Below are 19602 nucleotides of genomic sequence, written 5' to 3'. Positions count from 1 at the left end.
CTACAGTCCTGAAGGACTAATCTGATCTCTGCTGTAAGGACAGCACCCCAAAAAGCCCTTTATAGGGCTAGAACATCAGTCTTTTTTTTTTGCCTGTGTAATTTTGACTGTGAAACATCAGTCTGCTAGTGTAATCTAATTGCAGTTGCCTGCCTGCAGTGCCACCACTCATATCTGTTGTAACAGTAGTGTAAATTTAAAAAAAAAACTGTTTTGACTGTGAAACATCAGTCTGCTAGTGTAATCTAATTGCAGTTAGCTGCCTGCCAGCGTGTGTGCCAGGCCCACTTGCTAAGTGCCACCACTCATATCTGTTATAACAGTAGTGTAATTTTTTTAAAAAAAAAAAACTTTTTTGACTGTGAAACATCAGTCTGCTAGTGTAATCTAATTGCAGTTGCCTGCCTGCCTGCCAGCGTGTGTGCCAGGCCCACTTGCGAACTAGTGCCACCACTCATATCTGTTGTAACAGTAGTGTAAATTTAAAAAAAAAACTATTTTGACTGTGAAAGATCAGTCTGCTAGTGTAATCTAATTGCAGTTGCCTGATACTGATACAGTTACTGTTAAATACTGATACAGTTACTGATAAATACTGATACAATTACTAATAAATACTGATAGAGTTACTGATAAATACTGATACAGTTACTAATACATAATGATACAATTACTGATAAATACTGATACAGTTACTGTTAAATACTGATACAGTTTCTGATAAATAATTATACAATTACTGATTAATACTGATACAGTTACTGATGATAAATAGTGATGTCGCGAATTGTTCACCGGTGAATAGTTCCCGGCGAACATAGCTTGTTCGCGTTCGCAGCGGCGGGCGAACATATGCGATGTACGATCTGCCCCCTATTCCTTATCATTGAGTAAACTTTGACCCTGTATCTTACAGTCTGCAGACACATTTCAGCCAATCAGCAGCAGACACTCCCTCCCAGACCCTCCCAGCTCCTGAACAGCAGCCATTTTAGATTCATTCTGATCCTGCATTCTTAGTGAGAGGAGGGATAGTGTAGCTGCTGCTGATTTTATAGGGAAATTGAAACAGGGCTAGTGTATTCAGTGTCCACTACAGTCCTGAAGGACTCATCTGATCTCTGCTGTAAGGACAGCACCCCAAAAAGCCCTTTATAGGGCTAGAACATCAGTCTTTTTTTTTTTTGCCTGTGTAATTTTGACTGTGAAACATCAGTCTGCTAGTGTAATCTAATTGCAGTTGCCTGCCTGCAGTGCCACCACTCATATCTGTTGTAACAGTAGTGTAAATTTAAAAAAAAAACTTTTTTGACTGTGAAACATCAGTCTGCTAGTGTAATCTAATAGCAGTTGCCTGCCTGCCAGCGTGTGTGCCAGGCCCACTTGCCAACTAGTGCCACCACTCATATCTGTTGTAACAGTAGTGTAAATTTTAAAAAAAAAAAACGGTTTGACTGTGAAACATCAGTCTGCTAGTGTAATCTAATTGCAGTTAGCTGCCTGCCAGCGTGTGTGCCAGGCCCACTTGCTAAGTGCCACCACTCATATCTGTTATAACAGTAGTGTAATTTTTTTTAAAAAAAAAACTTTTTTGACTGTGAAACATCAGTCTGCTAGTGTAATCTAATTGCAGTTGCCTGCCTGCCTGCCAGCGTGTGTGCCAGGCCCACTTGCCAACTAGTGCCACCACTCATATCTGTTGTAACAGTAGTGTAAATTTAAAAAAAAAACTTTTTGGACTGTGAAAGATCAGTCTGCTAGTGTAATCTAATTGCAGTTGCCTGCCTGCCAGCGTGTGTTCCAGACCAACTTGCCAACTAGTGCCACTACTCATATCTGTTGTAACAGTAGTGTAAATTTAAAAAAAAAAAACTTTTTTGACTGTGAAACATCAGTCTGCTAGTGTAATCTAATTGCAGTTGCCTGCTTGCCAGCGTGTGTGCCAGGCCCACTTGCCAACTAGTGCCACCACTCATATATGTTGTAACAGTAGTGTAAATTTTTTTTAAAAAAACTTTTTTGACTGTGAAACATCAGTCTGCTAGTGTAATCTAATTGCAGTTGCCTGCCTGCCAGCGTGTGTGCCAGGCCCACTTGCCAACTAGTGCCACCACTCATATCTGTTGTAACAGTAGTGTAAATATAAAAAAAAAACTTTTTTGACTGTGAAACATCAGTCTGCTAGTGTAATCTAATTGCAGTTGCCTGACAGCCAGTGTGTGTGCCAGGCCCACTTGCCAAGTGCCAACTAGTGCCACCACTCATATCTGTTGTAACAGTAGTGTAAATATTAAAAAAAAACTTTTTTGACTGTGAAACATCAGTCTGCTAGTGTAATCTAATTGCAGTTGCCTGCCAGCCAGCGTGTGTGCCAGGCCCACTTGCCAAGTGCCAACTAGTGCCACCACTCATATCTGTTGTAACAGTAGAGTAAATTTAAAAAAAAAACTTTTTTGACTGTGAAACATCAGTCTGCTAGTGTAATCTAATTGCAGTTGCCTGCTTGCCAGCGTATGTGCCAGGCCCACTTGCCAACTCGTGCCACCACTCATATCTGTTGTAACAGTAGTATAAATTTTTTTTAAAAAAACTTTTTTTACTGTGAAAGATCAGTCTGCTAGTGTAATCTGATTGCAGTTGCCTGCCTGCCAGCGTGTGTGCCAGGCCCACTTGCCAACTAGTGCCACCACTCATATCTGTTGTAACAGTAGTGTAAATATAAAAAAAAAACTTTTTTGACTGTGAAACATCAGTCTGCTAGTGTAATCTAATTGCAGTTGCCTGCCAGCCAGCGTGTGTGCCAGGCCCACTTGCCAAGTGCCAACTAGTGCCACCACTCATATCTGTTGTAACAGTAGAGTAAATTTAAAAAAAAAACTTTTTTGAATGTGAAACATCAGTATGCTAGTGTAATCTAATTGCAGTTGCCTGCCTGCCAACGTGTGTGCCAGGCCCACTTGCCAACTAGTGCCACCACTCATATCTGTTGTAACAGTAGTGTAAATTAAAAAACTTTTTTGACTGTGAAACATCATTCTGCTAGTGTAATCTAATTGCAGTTGCCTGCCTGCCAGCGTGTGTGCCAGGCCCACTTGCCAACTAGTGCCACCACTCATATCTGTTGTAACAGTAGTGTAAATTTTCAAAAAAAACCTTTTTTGACTGTGAAATATCAGTCTGCTAGTGTACTCTAATTGCAGTTGCCTGCCTGCCAGTGTGTGTGCCACGCCCACTTGCCAACTAGTGCAACCACTAATATCTGTTGTAACAGTAGTGTAAATTTTGTAAAAAAAATGTTTTGACTGTGAAACATCAGTCTGCTAGTTTTATCTATTTGCAGTTGCCTGCCTGCCAGCGTGTGTGCCAGGCCCACTTGCCAACTAGTGCCACCACTCATATCTGTTGTAACAGTAGTGTAAATTTAAAAAAATAAACTTTTTTGACTGTGAAACATCAGTCTGCTAGTGTAAGCTAATTGTAGCTGCCTGCCTGCCAGCGTGTGTGCCAGGCCCACTTGCCAACTAGTGCCACCACTCATATCTGTTGTAACAGTAGTGTAAATTTTTTTAAAAAAACTTTTTTGACTGTGAAACATCAGTCTGCTAGTGTAATCTAATTGCAGTTGCCTGCCTGCCAACGTGTGTGCCAGGCCCACTTGCCAACTAGTGCAACCACTAATATCTGTTGTAACAGTAGTGTAAATTTTGGAAAAAAAAACTTTTTTGACTGTGAAACATCAGTCTGCTAGTGTAATCTAATTGCAGTTGCCTGCCTGCCAGCATGTGTGTAAGGCCCACTTGCCAACTAGTGCCACCACTGATATATCTGTTGTAACAGTAGTTTAAATTGAAAAAAATAACTTTTTTGACTGTGAAACATCAGTCTGGTAGTATAATCTAATTGCAGTTGCCTGCTTGCCAGCGTGTGTGCCATGCCCACTTGCCAACTAGTGCCACCACTCATATCTGTTGTAACAGTAGTGTAAATTTTTTAAAAAACTTTTTTCACTGTGAAACATCAGTCTGCTAGTGTAATCTAATTGCAGTTGCCTGCCTACCAGCGTGTGTGCCAGGCCCACTTGCCAACTAGTGCCACCACTCATATCTGTTGTAACAGTAGTGTAAATTTTTTTTAAAAAAAAAAACTTTTTTGACTATGAAACATCAGTCTGCTAGTGTAATCTAATTGTAGTTGCCTGCCTGCCAGCGTGTGTGCCAGGCCCACTTTCCAACCAGTGCCACCACTCATATCTGTTGTAACATTAGTGTAAATTTAAAAAAAAAACTTTTTTTACTTTGAAACATCAGTCTGCTAGTGTAATCTAATTGTAGTTGCCTGCCTCCCAGCGTGTGTGCCAGGCCCACTTGCCAACTAGTGCCACCACTCATATTTGTTGTAACAGTAGTGCAAATTTTAAAAAAAAACTTATTTGACTGTGAAACATCAGTCTGCTAGTGTAATCTAATTGCAGTTGCCTGCCTGCCAGTGTGTGTGCCAGGCCCACTTGCCAAGTGCCATTTAGTGCCACCACTCATATCTGTTGTAACAGTAGTGTAAAATTAAAAAAAAATTCTTTTTTGACTGTGAAACATCAGTCTGCTAGTGTAATCTAATTGCAGTTGCCTGCCTGCCAGCGTGTGTGCCAGGCTAACTTGCCAACTAGTGCAACCACTAATATCTGTTGTAACAGTAGTGTAAATTTTGGAAAAAAAAAAACTATTTTGACTGTGAAACATCAGTCTGCTAGTGTAATCTTATTGCAGTTGCCTGCCTGCCAGCGTGTGTGCCAGGCCCACTTGCCAACTAGTGCCACCACTCATATCTGTTGTAACAGTAGTGTAAATTTTGCAAAAAAATACTTTTTTGACTGTGAAACATCAGTCTGCTTGTTTAATCTAATTGCAGTTGCCTGCTTCCCAGCATGTGTGCCAGGCTCACAGTGTATACTGTGCCCAGTTGCCCAGTGCCACCACTCATATCTTGTTTAATAGTAGTGTAAGTGTACATTTAAAAAAAAAAACTTTTTTGACTGTGAAACATCAGTCTGCTTTTTTGTGTCAGGCTCATGGCGTGTATTGTGCCCACTTGCCCAGTGCCACAACTTATATCTTGTTTAATAGTAGTGTAAGTGTACATTTAAAAAAAAAAAACTTTTTGGATTGTGAAACATCAGTCTGCTTTTTTGTGTCAGGCTCACGGCGTATACTGTGCCCACTTGCCCAGTGCCACCACTCATATCTTGCTTAATAGTAGTGTAAGTGTACATTTTAAAAAAAATGACAGGCAGAGGCAGGACACCCCACAGGTGCCGTCGTGGTCGTGGTGCTGTGATTCCCTTTGACCCTACAATAATGCCCAGTGTTCAGAGGCCACATACCATGAACGTGAAAAGTTCTGAGGTGGACCTAGTTGACTGGCTAACACAGGACACCCAATCTTCTACAGCTTCCGCTCGGAACCTTGATGCACCATCTACCTCCAGCTTAGCTTCAGGCACCTCTCAAATGACCACTTTTTGACTGTGAAACATCAGTCTGCTAGTGTAATCTAATTGCAGTTGCCTGCCAGCCAGTGTGTGTGCCAGGTCCACTTGCCAAGTGCCAACTAGTGCCACCACTCATATCTGTTGTAACAGTAGTGTAAATATTAAAAAAAAACTTTTTTGACTGTGAAACATCAGTCTGCTAGTGTAATCTAATTGCAGTTGCCTGCCAGCCAGCGTGTGTGCCAGGCCCACTTGCCAAGTGCCAACTAGTGCCACCACTCATATCTGTTGTAACAGTAGAGTAAATTTTAAAAAAAAACTTTTTTGACTGTGAAACATCAGTCTGCTAGTGTAATCTAATTGCAGTTACCTGCTTGCCAGCGTGTGTGCCAGGCCCACTTGCCAACTAGTGCAACCACTCATATCTGTTGTAACAGTAGTGTAAATTTTGTAAAAAAAACTTTTTTGACTGTGAAACATCAGTCTGCTAGTGTAATCTAATTGCAGTTGCCTGCCTGCCAGCGTGTGTGCAAGGCCCACTTGCCAACTAGTGCCACCACTCATATCTGTTGTAACAGTAGTGTAAATTTAAAAAAAAAAAACTTTTTTGAATGTGAAACATCAGTCTGCTAGTGTAATCTAATTGCAGTTGCCTGCCTGCCAGCGTGTGTGCCAGGCCCACTTGCCAACTAGTGCCACCACTCATATCTGTTGTAACAGTAGTGTAAATTTAAAAAAAAAACTTTTTTGACTGTGAAACATCAGTCTGCTAGTGTAATCTAATTGCAGTTGCCTGCCTGCCAGCGTGTGTGCCAGGCCCACTTGCCAACTAGTGCCACCACTCATATCTGTTGTAACAGTAGTGTAAATTTTCAAAAAAAAACTTTTTTGACTGTGAAATATCAGTCTGCTAGTGTACTCTAATTGCAGTTGCCTGCCTGCCAGTGTGTGTGCCACGCCCACTTGCCAACTAGTGCAACCACTAATATCTGTTGTAACAGTAGTGTAAATTTTGTAAAAAAAATGTTTTGACTGTGAAACATCAGTCTGCTAGTTTTATCTATTTGCAGTTGCCTGCCTGCCAGCGTGTGTGCCAGGCCCACTTGCCAACTAGTGCCACCACTCATATCTGTTGTAACAGTAGTGTAAATTTAAAAAAATAAACTTTTTTGACTGTGAAACATCAGTCTGCTAGTGTAAGCTAATTGTAGCTGCCTGCCTGCCAGCGTGTGTGCCAGGCCCACTTGCCAACTAGTGCCACCACTCATATCTGTTGTAACAGTAGTGTAAATTTTAAAAAAAAAACTTTTTTGACTGTGAAACATCAGTCTGCTAGTGTAATCTAATTGCAGTTGCCTGCCTGCCAACGTGTGTGCCAGGCCCACTTGCCAACTAGTGCAACCATTAATATCTGTTGTAACAGTAGTGTAAATTTTGAAAAAAAAAACTTTTTTGACTGTGAAACATCAGTCTGCTAGTATAATCTAATTGCAGTTGCCTGCCTGCCTGCCAGCGTGTGTGCCAGGCCCACTTGCCAACTAGTGCCACCACTCATATCTGTTGTAACAGTAGTGTAAATGTTTTTAAAAAACTTTTTTCACTGTGAAACATCAGTCTGCTAGTGTAATCTAATTGCAGTTGCCTGCCTGCCAGCGTGTGTGCCAGGCCCACTTGCCAACTAGTGCCACCACTCATATCTGTTGTAACAGTAGTGTAAATTTAAAAAAAAAAAAAAATTTTTTGATTATGAAACATCAGTCTGCTAGTGTAATCTAATTGCAGTTGCCTGCCTGCCAGCGTGTGTGCCAGGCCAACTTGCCAACTAGTGCCACCACTCATATCTGTTGTAACAGTAGTGTAAATTTAAAAAAAAAAAAAACTTTTTTGATTATGAAACATCAGTCTGCTAGTGTAATCTAATTGTAGTTGCCTGCCTGACAGCGTGTGTGCCAGGCCCACTTGCCAACCAGTGCCACCACTCATATCTGTTGTAACAGTAGTGTAAATTTAAAAAAAAAAACTTTTTTTACTTTGAAACATCAGTCTGCTAGTGTAATCTAATTGCAGTTACCTGCTTGCCAGCGTGTGTGCCAGGCCCACTTGCCAACTAGTGCAACCACTCATATCTGTTGTAACAGTAGTGTAAATTTTGTAAAAAAAAACTTTTTTGACTGTGAAACATCAGTCTGCTAGTGTAATCTAATTGCAGTTGCCTGCCTGCCAGCGTGTGTGCAAGGCCCACTTGCCAACTAGTGCCACCACTCATATCTGTTGTAACAGTAGTGTAAATTTAAAAAAAAAAAACTTTTTTGAATGTGAAACATCAGTCTGCTAGTGTAATCTAATTGCAGTTGCCTGCCTGCCAGCGTGTGTGCCAGGCCCACTTGCCAACTAGTGCCACCACTCATATCTGTTGTAACAGTAGTGTAAATTTAAAAAAAAAACTTTTTTGACTGTGAAACATCAGTCTGCTAGTGTAATCTAATTGCAGTTGCCTGCCTGCCAGCGTGTGTGCCAGGCCCACTTGCCAACTAGTGCCACCACTCATATCTGTTGTAACAGTAGTGTAAATTTTCAAAAAAAAACTTTTTTGACTGTGAAATATCAGTCTGCTAGTGTACTCTAATTGCAGTTGCCTGCCTGCCAGTGTGTGTGCCACGCCCACTTGCCAACTAGTGCAACCACTAATATCTGTTGTAACAGTAGTGTAAATTTTGTAAAAAAAATGTTTTGACTGTGAAACATCAGTCTGCTAGTTTTATCTATTTGCAGTTGCCTGCCTGCCAGCGTGTGTGCCAGGCCCACTTGCCAACTAGTGCCACCACTCATATCTGTTGTAACAGTAGTGTAAATTTAAAAAAATAAACTTTTTTGTCTGTGAAACATCAGTCTGCTAGTGTAAGCTAATTGTAGCTGCCTGCCTGCCAGCGTGTGTGCCAGGCCCACTTGCCAACTAGTGCCACCACTCATATCTGTTGTAACAGTAGTGTAAATTTTAAAAAAAAAACTTTTTTGACTGTGAAACATCAGTCTGCTAGTGTAATCTAATTGCAGTTGCCTGCCTGCCAACGTGTGTGCCAGGCCCACTTGCCAACTAGTGCAACCATTAATATCTGTTGTAACAGTAGTGTAAATTTTGAAAAAAAAAACTTTTTTGACTGTGAAACATCAGTCTGCTAGTATAATCTAATTGCAGTTGCCTGCCTGCCTGCCAGCGTGTGTGCCAGGCCCACTTGCCAACTAGTGCCACCACTCATATCTGTTGTAACAGTAGTGTAAATGTTTTTAAAAAACTTTTTTCACTGTGAAACATCAGTCTGCTAGTGTAATCTAATTGCAGTTGCCTGCCTGCCAGCGTGTGTGCCAGGCCCACTTGCCAACTAGTGCCACCACTCATATCTGTTGTAACAGTAGTGTAAATTTAAAAAAAAAAAAAACTTTTTTGATTATGAAACATCAGTCTGCTAGTGTAATCTAATTGCAGTTGCCTGCCTGCCAGCATGTGTGCCAGGCCAACTTGCCAACTAGTGCCACCACTCATATCTGTTGTAACAGTAGTGTAAATTTAAAAAAAAAAAAAACTTTTTTGATTATGAAACATCAGTCTGCTAGTGTAATCTAATTGTAGTTGCCTGCCTGACAGCGTGTGTGCCAGGCCCACTTGCCAACCAGTGCCACCACTCATATCTGTTGTAACAGTAGTGTAAATTTAAAAAAAAAAACTTTTTTTACTTTGAAACATCAGTCTGCTAGTGTAATCTAATTGCAGTTGCCTGCCTGCCAGTGTGTGTGCCAGGCCCACTTGCCAACTAGTGCCACCACTCATATCTGTTGTAACAGTAGTGTAAATTTAAAAAAAAAACTTTTTTGACTGTGAAACATCAGTCTGCTAGTGTAATCTAATTGCAGTTGCCTGCCTGCTAGCGTGTGTGCCAGGCCCACTTGCCAACTAGTGCCACCACTCATATCTGTTGTAACAGTAGTGTAAATTTTCAAAAAAAAACTTTTTTGACTGTGAAATATCAGTCTGCTAGTGTACTCTAATTGCAGTTGCCTGCCTGCCAGTGTGTGTGCCACGCCCACTTGCCAACTAGTGCAACCACTAATATCTGTTGTAACAGTAGTGTAAATTTTGTAAAAAAAATGTTTTGACTGTGAAACATCAGTCTGCTAGTTTTATCTATTTGCAGTTGCCTGCCTGCCAGCGTGTGTGCCAGGCCCACTTGCCAACTAGTGCCACCACTCATATCTGTTGTAACAGTAGTGTAAATTTAAAAAAATAAACTTTTTTGACTGTGAAACATCAGTCTGCTAGTGTAAGCTAATTGTAGCTGCCTGCCAGCGTGTGTGCCAGGCCCACTTGCCAACTAGTGCCACCACTCATATCTGTTGTAACAGTAGTGTAAATTTAAAAAAAAAAACTTTTTTGACTGTGAAACATCAGTCTGCTAGTGTAATCTAATTGTAGTTGCCTGCCTCCCAGCGTGTGTGCCAGGCCCACTTGCCAACTAGTGCCACCACTCATATCTGTTGTAACAGTAGTGTAAATTTAAAAAAAAAAAAAACTTTTTTGACTGTGAAACATCAGTCTGCTAGTGTAATCTAATTGTAGTTGCCTGCCTGCCAGCGTGTGTGCCAGGCCCACTTGCCAACTAGTGCCACCACTCATATTTGTTGTAACAGTAGTGCAAATTTTAAAAAAAAACTTATTTGACTGTGAAACATCAGTCTGCTAGTGTAATCTAATTGCAGTTGCCTGCCTGCCAGTGTGTGTGCCAGGCCCACTTGCCAAGTGCCATTTAGTGCCACCACTCATATCTGTTGTAACAGTAGTGTAAAATTAAAAAAAAATCTTTTTTGACTGTGAAATATCAGTCTGCTAGTGTAATCTAATTGCAGTTGCCTGCCTGCCAGCGTGTGTGCCAGGCTAACTTGCCAACTAGTGCAACCACTAATATCTGTTGTAACAGTAGTGTAAATTTTGTAAAAAAAAAATATTTTGACTGTGAAACATCAGTCTGCTAGTGTAATCTTATTGCAGTTGCCTGCCTGCCAGCGTGTGTGCCAGGCCCACTTGCCAACTAGTGCCACCACTCATATCTGTTGTAACAGTAGTGTAAATTTAAAAAAAAAACTTTTTTGACTGTGAAACATCAGTCTGCTAGTGTAATCTAATTGCAGTTGCCTGCCTGCCAGCGTGTGTGCCAGGCCCACTTGCCAACTAGTGCCACCACTCATATCTGTTGTAACAGTAGTGTAAATTTTCAAAAAAAAACTTTTTTGACTGTGAAATATCAGTCTGCTAGTGTACTCTAATTGCAGTTGCCTGCCTGCCAGTGTGTGTGCCACGCCCACTTGCCAACTAGTGCAACCACTAATATCTGTTGTAACAGTAGTGTAAATTTTGTAAAAAAAATTTTTTGACTGTGAAACATCAGTCTGCTAGTTTTATCTATTTGCAGTTGCCTGCCTGCCAGCGTGTGTGCCAGGCCCACTTGCCAACTAGTGCCACCACTCATATCTGTTGTAACAGTAGTGTAAATTTAAAAAAATAAACTTTTTTGACTGTGAAACATCAGTCTGCTAGTGTAAGCTAATTGTAGCTGCCTGCCTGCCAGCGTGTGTGCCAGGCCCACTTGCCAACTAGTGCCACCACTCATATCTGTTGTAACAGTAGTGTAAATTTTAAAAAAAAAACTTTTTTGACTGTGAAACATCAGTCTGCTAGTGTAATCTAATTGCAGTTGCCTGCCTGCCAACGTGTGTGCCAGGCCCACTTGCCAACTAGTGCAACCATTAATATCTGTTGTAACAGTAGTGTAAATTTTGAAAAAAAAAACTTTTTTGACTGTGAAACATCAGTCTGCTAGTATAATCTAATTGCAGTTGCCTGCCTGCCTGCCAGCGTGTGTGCCAGGCCCACTTGCCAACTAGTGCCACCACTCATATCTGTTGTAACAGTAGTGTAAATGTTTTTAAAAAACTTTTTTCACTGTGAAACATCAGTCTGCTAGTGTAATCTAATTGCAGTTGCCTGCCTGCCAGCGTGTGTGCCAGGCCCACTTGCCAACTAGTGCCACCACTCATATCTGTTGTAACAGTAGTGTAAATTTAAAAAAAAAAAAAACTTTTTTGATTATGAAACATCAGTCTGCTAGTGTAATCTAATTGCAGTTGCCTGCCTGCCAGCGTGTGTGCCAGGCCAACTTGCCAACTAGTGCCACCACTCATATCTGTTGTAACAGTAGTGTAAATTTAAAAAAAAAAAAAACTTTTTTGATTATGAAACATCAGTCTGCTAGTGTAATCTAATTGTAGTTGCCTGCCTGACAGCGTGTGTGCCAGGCCCACTTGCCAACCAGTGCCACCACTCATATCTGTTGTAACAGTAGTGTAAATTTAAAAAAAAAAACTTTTTTGACTGTGAAACATCAGTCTGCTAGTGTAATCTAATTGCAGTTGCCTGCCTGCTAGCGTATGTGCCAGGCCCACTTGCCAACTAGTGCCACCACTCATATCTGTTGTAACAGTAGTGTAAATTTTCAAAAAAAAACTTTTTTGACTGTGAAATATCAGTCTGCTAGTGTACTCTAATTGCAGTTGCCTGCCTGCCAGTGTGTGTGCCACGCCCACTTGCCAACTAGTGCAACCACTAATATCTGTTGTAACAGTAGTGTAAATTTTGTAAAAAAAATGTTTTGACTGTGAAACATCAGTCTGCTAGTTTTATCTATTTGCAGTTGCCTGCCTGCCAGCGTGTGTGCCAGGCCCACTTGCCAACTAGTGCCACCACTCATATCTGTTGTAACAGTAGTGTAAATTTAAAAAAATAAACTTTTTTGACTGTGAAACATCAGTCTGCTAGTGTAAGCTAATTGTAGCTGCCTGCCAGCGTGTGTGCCAGGCCCACTTGCCAACTAGTGCCACCACTCATATCTGTTGTAACAGTAGTGTAAATTTAAAAAAAAAAACTTTTTTGACTGTGAAACATCAGTCTGCTAGTGTAATCTAATTGTAGTTGCCTGCCTCCCAGCGTGTGTGCCAGGCCCACTTGCCAACTAGTGCCACCACTCATATCTGTTGTAACAGTAGTGTAAATTTAAAAAAAAAAAAAACTTTTTTGACTGTGAAACATCAGTCTGCTAGTGTAATCTAATTGTAGTTGCCTGCCTGCCAGCGTGTGTGCCAGGCCCACTTGCCAACTAGTGCCACCACTCATATTTGTTGTAACAGTAGTGCAAATTTTAAAAAAAAACTTATTTGACTGTGAAACATCAGTCTGCTAGTGTAATCTAATTGCAGTTGCCTGCCTGCCAGTGTGTGTGCCAGGCCCACTTGCCAAGTGCCATTTAGTGCCACCACTCATATCTGTTGTAACAGTAGTGTAAAATTAAAAAAAAATCTTTTTTGACTGTGAAATATCAGTCTGCTAGTGTAATCTAATTGCAGTTGCCTGCCTGCCAGCGTGTGTGCCAGGCTAACTTGCCAACTAGTGCAACCACTAATATCTGTTGTAACAGTAGTGTAAATTTTGTAAAAAAAAAATATTTTGACTGTGAAACATCAGTCTGCTAGTGTAATCTTATTGCAGTTGCCTGCCTGCCAGCGTGTGTGCCAGGCCCACTTGCCAACTAGTGCCACCACTCATATCTGTTGTAACAGTAGTGTAAATTTAAAAAAAAAACTTTTTTGACTGTGAAACATCAGTCTGCTAGTGTAATCTAATTGCAGTTGCCTGCCTGCCAGCGTGTGTGCCAGGCCCACTTGCCAACTAGTGCCACCACTCATATCTGTTGTAACAGTAGTGTAAATTTTCAAAAAAAAACTTTTTTGACTGTGAAATATCAGTCTGCTAGTGTACTCTAATTGCAGTTGCCTGCCTGCCAGTGTGTGTGCCACGCCCACTTGCCAACTAGTGCAACCACTAATATCTGTTGTAACAGTAGTGTAAATTTTGTAAAAAAAATGTTTTGACTGTGAAACATCAGTCTGCTAGTTTTATCTATTTGCAGTTGCCTGCCTGCCAGCGTGTGTGCCAGGCCCACTTGCCAACTAGTGCCACCACTCATATCTGTTGTAACAGTAGTGTAAATTTAAAAAAATAAACTTTTTTGACTGTGAAACATCAGTCTGCTAGTGTAAGCTAATTGTAGCTGCCTGCCTGCCAGCGTGTGTGCCAGGCCCACTTGCCAACTAGTGCCACCACTCATATCTGTTGTAACAGTAGTGTAAATTTTAAAAAAAAAACTTTTTTGACTGTGAAACATCAGTCTGCTAGTGTAATCTAATTGCAGTTGCCTGCCTGCCAACGTGTGTGCCAGGCCCACTTGCCAACTAGTGCAACCATTAATATCTGTTGTAACAGTAGTGTAAATTTTGAAAAAAAAAACTTTTTTGACTGTGAAACATCAGTCTGCTAGTATAATCTAATTGCAGTTGCCTGCCTGCCTGCCAGCGTGTGTGCCAGGCCCACTTGCCAACTAGTGCCACCACTCATATCTGTTGTAACAGTAGTGTAAATGTTTTTAAAAAACTTTTTTCACTGTGAAACATCAGTCTGCTAGTGTAATCTAATTGCAGTTGCCTGCCTGCCAGCGTGTGTGCCAGGCCCACTTGCCAACTAGTGCCACCACTCATATCTGTTGTAACAGTAGTGTAAATTTAAAAAAAAAAAAAACTTTTTTGATTATGAAACATCAGTCTGCTAGTGTAATCTAATTGCAGTTGCCTGCCTGCCAGCGTGTGTGCCAGGCCAACTTGCCAACTAGTGCCACCACTCATATCTGTTGTAACAGTAGTGTAAATTTAAAAAAAAAAAAAACTTTTTTGATTATGAAACATCAGTCTGCTAGTGTAATCTAATTGTAGTTGCCTGCCTGACAGCGTGTGTGCCAGGCCCACTTGCCAACCAGTGCCACCACTCATATCTGTTGTAACAGTAGTGTAAATTTAAAAAAAAAAACTTTTTTTACTTTGAAACATCAGTCTGCTAGTGTAATCTAATTGCAGTTGCCTGCCTGCCAGTGTGTGTGCCAGGCCCACTTGCCAACTAGTGCCACCACTCATATCTGTTGTAACAGTAGTGTAAATTTAAAAAAAAAACTTTTTTGACTGTGAAACATCAGTCTGCTAGTGTAATCTAATTGCAGTTGCCTGCCTGCTAGCGTATGTGCCAGGCCCACTTGCCAACTAGTGCCACCACTCATATCTGTTGTAACAGTAGTGTAAATTTTCAAAAAAAAACTTTTTTGACTGTGAAATATCAGTCTGCTAGTGTACTCTAATTGCAGTTGCCTGCCTGCCAGTGTGTGTGCCACGCCCACTTGCCAACTAGTGCAACCACTAATATCTGTTGTAACAGTAGTGTAAATTTTGTAAAAAAAATGTTTTGACTGTGAAACATCAGTCTGCTAGTTTTATCTATTTGCAGTTGCCTGCCTGCCAGCGTGTGTGCCAGGCCCACTTGCCAACTAGTGCCACCACTCATATCTGTTGTAACAGTAGTGTAAATTTAAAAAAATAAACTTTTTTGACTGTGAAACATCAGTCTGCTAGTGTAAGCTAATTGTAGCTGCCTGCCAGCGTGTGTGCCAGGCCCACTTGCCAACTAGTGCCACCACTCATATCTGTTGTAACAGTAGTGTAAATTTAAAAAAAAAAACTTTTTTGACTGTGAACATCAGTCTGCTAGTGTAATCTAATTGTAGTTGCCTGCCTCCCAGCGTGTGTGCCAGGCCCACTTGCCAACTAGTGCCACCACTCATATCTGTTGTAACAGTAGTGTAAATTTAAAAAAAAAAAAAACTTTTTTGACTGTGAAACATCAGTCTGCTAGTGTAATCTAATTGTAGTTGCCTGCCTGCCAGCGTGTGTGCCAGGCCCACTTGCCAACTAGTGCCACCACTCATATTTGTTGTAACAGTAGTGCAAATTTTAAAAAAAAACTTATTTGACTGTGAAACATCAGTCTGCTAGTGTAATCTAATTGCAGTTGCCTGCCTGCCAGTGTGTGTGCCAGGCCCACTTGCCAAGTGCCATTTAGTGCCACCACTCATATCTGTTGTAACAGTAGTGTAAAATTAAAAAAAAATCTTTTTTGACTGTGAAATATCAGTCTGCTAGTGTAATCTAATTGCAGTTGCCTGCCTGCCAGCGTGTGTGCCAGGCTAACTTGCCAACTAGTGCAACCACTAATATCTGTTGTAACAGTAGTGTAAATTTTGTAAAAAAAAAATATTTTGACTGTGAAACATCAGTCTGCTAGTGTAATCTTATTGCAGTTGCCTGCCTGCCAGCGTGTGTGCCAGGCCCACTTGCCAACTAGTGCCACCACTCATATCTGTTGTAACAGTAGTGTAAATTTTGCAAAAAAATACTTTTTTGACTGTGAAACATCAGTCTGCTTGTTTAATCTAATTGCAGTTGCCTGCTTGCCAGCATGTGTGCCAGGCTCACAGTGTATACTGTGCCCAGTATCCCAGTGCCACCACTCATATCTTGTTTAATAGTAGTGTAAGTGTACATTTAAAAAAAAAAAAACTTTTTTGACTGTGAAACATCAGTCTGCTTTTTTGTGTCAGGCTCATGGCGTGTACTGTGCCCACTTGCCCAGTGCCACAACTCATATCTTGTTTAATAGTAGTGTAAGTGTACATTTAAAAAAAAAAAACTTTTTGGATTGTGAAACATCAGTCTGCTTTTTTGTGTCAGGCTCAAGGCGTATACTGTGCCCACTTGCCCAGTGCCACCACTCATATCTTGCTTAATAGTAGTGTAAGTGTACATTTAAAAAAAAATGACAGGCAGAGGCAGGACACCCCGCAGGTGCCGTCGTGGTCGTGGTGCCGTGATTCCCTTTGACCCTACAATAATGCCCAGTGTTCAGAGGCCACATACCATGAACGTGAAAAGTTCTGAGGCGGACCTAGTTGATTGGCTAACACAGGACACCCAATCTTCTACAGCTTCCGCTCGGAACCTTGATGCACCATCTACCTCCAGCTTAGCTTCAGGCACCTCTCAAATGACCACTCGCCCGCCTGCCGCCACCACCAACACTAGCACCACAGCCGCTTCACTTGATCTGTCAGAGGAGTTATTGACGCATCAGTTTGAAGAAATGAGTGATGCGCAACCATCATTGACAGAGGATGTAGATAACAGTGATATGTCTCTGTCAGGCAGCATTACAGACATGGACGTCCTGAGTGATGATGATGATGTTGTACCCGCTGCTGCTTCCTTTGTTGATTTGTCAGATACAAGTGAAGCGGTTGATGATGATGCGTCCGTGGATGTCACGTGGGTGCCCGCTAGAAGAGAAGAAGAAGAGGGGGAAAGTTCAGATGGGGAGACAGAGAAGAGGAGGAGGAGACGAGTTGGAAGTAGGGGGAGGTCGTAGCAAGGAGCTAGTGGCACAGTCAGACAACATGCATCGGTATCCTGGGTCAGCCAGACAGCACGCCAATCAACGCATGCTGTTGCCACCACCAGAATGCCGTCATCGCAGAGCTCAGCAGTGTGGCATTTTTTTTGTGTGTCTGCCTCTGACAACACCGATGCCATTTGCAACCTGTGCCAAAAGAAACTGAGTCGTGGGAAGTCCAACACCCACCTAGGTACAGCTGCGTTGCGAAGGCACATGATCTCACATCACAAACGCCGATGGGATGAACACATGAGTAGAAGCAGCACACAAATTCAAAGCCGCCATCCTCCTCCTGGTTCAGCATCTTCAGCCACGTCAACCACTGCTGTCCTCCTTGCCCCCTCTCAACCATCCGCCACTCCGTCTCTCTTTCGTAGCAGTTCCTGCTCATCTGCCCACATTCAGGTGTCTGTCAAGGACATGTTTGAGCGTAAGAAGCCAATGTCCCAAAGTCACCCCCTTGCCCGGCGTCTGACAGCTGGCTTGTCTGAACTCTTAGCCCGCCAGCTTTTCATACAAGCTGGTGGAGTCTGAGACGTTCAAAAAAATTTGTAGCTATTGGGACAATGCAGTGGAAGGTACCCGGCCGAAATTTCTTTGCACAAAAGGCAATGCCCAACCTGTACTCGATTGTGCGAAAGGAAGTAATGGCATGTCTGGCACACAGTGTTGGGGCAAGGGTCCATCTGACCACTGATAGCTGGTCTGCAAAGCATGGTCAGGGCAGGTATATCACCTACACTGCGCATTGGGTAAACCTGATGACGGCTGCCAAGCATGGAATGCGTGGCTCTGCAGAGGAGTTGGTGACACTGCCACGACTTGCAGGCAGGCCTGCTGCCACCTCCTCTACTCCTCCTACTCCATCCTCTTCCATAACCTCTTCCTCGGCTGAGTCCTCTTCTGCTGCTGCGTCTTGCTCCACATCAACGGCACCCCCCCAGCTCCCCAGGTACTATTCCACATCCCGGATATGGCAGTGTCACGTCGTCTTGGGGTTGACTTGCCTGAAAGCAGAGAGTCACACCGGAACAGCACTCCTGTCCGCCCTGAACGCACACGTGGATCAGTGGCTGACTCCGCACCAACTGGAGATCGGCAAAGTGGTTTCTGACAACGGAAGTAATTTGTTGGCGGCTTTGAAATTGGGCAAGTTAACACATGTTCCGTGCATGGCACATGTGTGTAATCTGATCGTACAACGCTTTGTGCATAAGTACCCAGGCTTACAGGACGTCCTGAAGCAGGCCAGGAAGGTGTGTGGCCATTTCAGGCATTCCTACATGGCCATGGCGAATTTTGCAGATATACAGCAGCGAAACAACATGCCAGTGAGGTGCTTTATTTGCGACAGCCCGACACGTTGGAATTCAACACTCCTAATGTTCGACCGCCTGCTCCAACAAGAAAAAGCCGTTAACGAGTATTTGTATGACCGTTGTGCTAGGACAGCCTCTGCGGAGCTGGGGATTTTTTTGCCATGTTACTGGACGCTCATGCGCAATGCCTGTAGGCTTTTGAGGAGGTGACAAACCTAGTCAGTCGCACCGAAGGCACCATCAGCGACATCATACCATTTGTTTTCTTCCTGGAGCGTGCCCTGCGAAGAGTGCTGGATCAGGCCGTAGATGAGCGTGAAGAGAAAGAGGAAGAGTTGTGGTCACCATCACCAGCAGAAACAGCCTTATCAGCATCGCTTGCTGGACCAGCGGCAATGCTGGAAGAGGATTGTGAGGAAGAGGAGTCAGAGGAGGAATGTGGCTTTGAGGAGGAGGAGGAGGAAGACCAACCACAACAGGCATCCCAGGGTGCTCGTTGTCACCTATCTGGTACCCGTGGTGTTGTACGTGGCTGGGGGGAAGAGGATACCTTCAGTGAGATCACTGAGGACGAGGAACGGGACATGAGTAGCTCGGCATCTAAACTTGTGCAAATGGGGTCTTTTATGCTGTCGTGCCTGTTGAGTGACCCTCGTATAAAAAAGCTGAAGGAGAAGGACCTGTACTGGGTGTCAACGCTACTAGACCCCCGGTATAAGCATAAAGTGCCTGAAATGTTACCAAATTCCCGCAAGTCGGAAAGGATGCAGCAGTTCCAAAATAAATTAAAAAGTATGCTTTACACCGCGTATAAGGGTGATGTCACAGCACAATGGGAATCTAACAGGGGAAGAGGTGAAAGTAATCCTCCGACTCCCACGACCACGCCGGCAAGGACAGGACGCTTAACAGACGTGTTGTTGATGGAGGACATGCAGAGCTTTTTAACTCCTATGCATCGCCACAGCCCTTCGGGGTCCACCCTCAGAGAACGACTCGACCGACAGGTAGCAGACTATCTCGCCTTAACTGCAGATATCGACACTCTGAGGAGCGATGAACCCCTTGACTACTGGGTGTGCAGGCTTGACCTGTGGCCTGAGCTATCCCAATTTGCTATAGAACTTCTGGCCTGCCCCGCTTCAAGTGTCCTGTCAGAAAGGACCTTCAGTGCAGCAGGAGGTATTTTCACTGAGAAGAGAAGTCGCCTAGGTCATAAAAGTCTAGATTACCTCACCTTTATTAAGATGAATGAGGGATGGATCCCGAAGGGACTGACATTGGTCGATACATTCGAGTAAAAAAGGCCTAATGAGATGATTTGCCTTGGGCTATAAATGGTCAACAAGCTGCTGTATGTTATCTTCGAA

This window comes from Bombina bombina, chromosome 1 (genome assembly GCF_027579735.1).
Source record: "Bombina bombina isolate aBomBom1 chromosome 1, aBomBom1.pri, whole genome shotgun sequence".
NCBI classification, from domain to species: Eukaryota; Metazoa; Chordata; class Amphibia; order Anura; family Bombinatoridae; genus Bombina; species Bombina bombina.
Note: the sequence above shows the minus strand (reverse complement) of the source record.